Genomic DNA, 2,559 nt, shown 5'->3' with positions numbered 1-2,559 from the left:
TCGCTTACTTTTGCTAAAAGAATTATGCTACACACATATTCCTTATGTAACAAACCCCAAACCTTAATGGTATAAAGCGACCGTTTAATTATGCTTCAAATTAAGGATTCTATGGATCAGGGATTTGACTTGGGCAGAGAAGGGACAGCTGTCTCTTCTCCATGGTGTCTGAGGCCTCCTCCGGGAAGACTCAAAGGCTGGAGCAAGCAAGAATCATCTGGAGGCTTCTTCACTTGACTGTCCTGCAGTTGCCGTTGGATCCTCACTTGGGCTGTTGACCAGAACGTCCACAACCTGGGCTGCTCCGTTGAGCTTCCTCATAGCATGGCAGCTGAATTCCAAGGGCAGCATTCCAAGAGAGCAGAGCAGAGTACGTGGCTTTTTACAGGGTAGCCCCAAAAGTCACATTGCATCGTTCGATGTACTCAGTTGGTTGATGGAAGGGAGATGCCATTGTGCCCTCTTTGGAAAATACAACCTGCCATAGCACACTGATTCGTCTTCTACCTGCTTTTACAATATCTCATTGACAATCCCTAAAAGTCAGGAAAGATGTAATTTTTCAATTTTCTCATTTCTTTATAATGACAAAATTACTTTGAATTCTAAAACTAATATAAGTATAGGAACAAAACTTGGAAAACATAAAAATCTATTCACAATTCCCCCCCTTCAACCAATCATGGTAATCATTTTTAGACTTTTTATTCCATAATTTCCTCATAATGTTCATAGAGTTTATGTTTGTTTTTTAAAATTTCCCCTTAGCACATAAGCACCCAAATTCACATCTCAACATTAAGTTATCTTCTTTATTTTTCGTGTGTGGACAAAGCAAAAATAAGAGTAGGGTACACCACGGGATAAGGTCTTCAGGCAGGAACTTGCTTAGCCTAATCCTACTGACAACTACTAGGGAAAATCACATCAAGGCTTCAAGTCTTCCATCTTCTTTCTAAGGAGCATAAAGCAGAGACATAACACACTAACTCCGGAAAAGTCATGTCATGAGTGAGCTGTGCCTTCCGCCCCGCTTGTGTAAGGAGCAGGTGACTGACCTCGGTGTGGAATACCAGCTGGTGACCTTTCACTGTTTTCTGCTACAAAGGCTTGGCTTTGGGGTTTCAACAAAATACGTGGATCTAGCAAGTAAAGTTGGGCAGAGCCTGTGTCTCCCAAACTCAACTCCAAACTATCGCTGGTTTTCATTGGCCTGCTGTGAAATGAGAAAAATTCAGTGGGGTGAGTTTTTCATGAAGCTAAATGGATTCAATTTTTAAAAGCTGGGCTTTATTCAGAGATCATTCCTCTTTTAAAAATGTCAATATTGGGAATTCCCTGGTGGTCCAGTGGTTAGGACTTGGCATTTTCACTGCCATGGCCCAGGTTCAATCCCTGGTCAGGGAACTAAGATCTCACAAGCCATACAGCCAAAATAAAGGAATAAATAAATAAAATAAAAATGTCAATATTTTATAACATAACTCTGAACATAGATTTTCTTAGCATTCCTAATTAGCAAAGTAAAAAGTTGGCAAATCTAAACTTAGTTTCAATCATCTGACTGATCTGTGACATCCCAAATTCTGAGAAACACTGATCCAGTCTCCTTAATGAAGAGCCTTTGGGTTTGATGTACATTATTTGTCAAAAGGGATTATACTCTGAGGCTGGGGGAAAAAACTGCTTGGCATGGGAAGAGAATGCAAAACTCTGGGCTCTGCTTGTGATGGTCCAGTTGTGTGGCCTTGAGCACGTCATTTATGCTCAGAGCCTCTTCAGCCATCAAATCCAGTCCACAACGCTGGCCTTCTCCTCCACAGAGCAAGCGGGGCTGAAAGGCTTGATTGTGGAACGTGTAGAGAGCTGTGTAAGTGCTGAGTGTCTTATTGCTGCATCCTCGGAGCTTTCCCTCACAGAGCTGCTCAGTGGGTCCTGTAATAGCTGGTGAACTACGTGAGGAGGGACATCCCAAGTATTTCCCTGGGAGTTCCTAATTTTAATGAGAAGAATGTTCTCTAATTAAAATGGCGCCGCAGAAAATTTTTTTTAAACAAATTGCCATCTAATTTCCCTTTGATCTGTTTGTTCCACTTGGGTTGCAAGGTTTTACAGAACTTTCCCCAAACGCTTGGAGTCCGCAGTAATTTTATTTCATTCTGATTAAACTTCAAAGGAGAAAACACCAAGCCACCAGAACAAGCTCAGCTTTTTTCCACTTCATTTATTCAATAAGCATTCTCGGGGCATCTGCAACGTGCCTGACATTGTGCTGAGTGTTGCAGATACAAAGATGAATAAATACAACTCAGCCCTTGCCCTCGCTGGGTTCAGTGTTTCCAGGACCTCATCAAGCCACAAACAAAACATTGTAATGCAATGGGATGACAGTAGAAACACCACCGCACAGCCATCTTCTGTAGGGTCTTGTGGGAGCAAAGTGGTGGCCCTGGCTGAGCTGACACTTTAAATGAAACTTAAAGTGACTAAAACTTAATCAAAAGAGGGCATGAAGGACATCCCAGGCAGAAGAGACCACAGGTCCAGGGGTGGGAAATG

At 42.2% G+C, this 2,559-nt stretch overlaps 1 non-coding gene across 1 annotated transcript; it reads left to right on the top strand.

The window, feature by feature from the left end:
- Positions 1 to 1,335: 1,335 nt before the first annotated feature.
- Positions 1,336 to 1,407, top strand: TRNAE-UUC (transfer RNA glutamic acid (anticodon UUC)). Its single transcript has one exon. It is a non-coding gene; the product is annotated as a tRNA-Glu (tRNA).
- Positions 1,408 to 2,559: the final 1,152 nt, after the last annotated feature.

This window comes from Globicephala melas, chromosome 14, assembly GCF_963455315.2.
Source record: "Globicephala melas chromosome 14, mGloMel1.2, whole genome shotgun sequence".
Lineage (NCBI taxonomy): Eukaryota > Metazoa > Chordata > Mammalia > Artiodactyla > Delphinidae > Globicephala > Globicephala melas.
The sequence above is the reverse complement of the archived record's forward strand: the minus strand, read 5'-3'. Positions and strand labels throughout refer to the sequence as shown.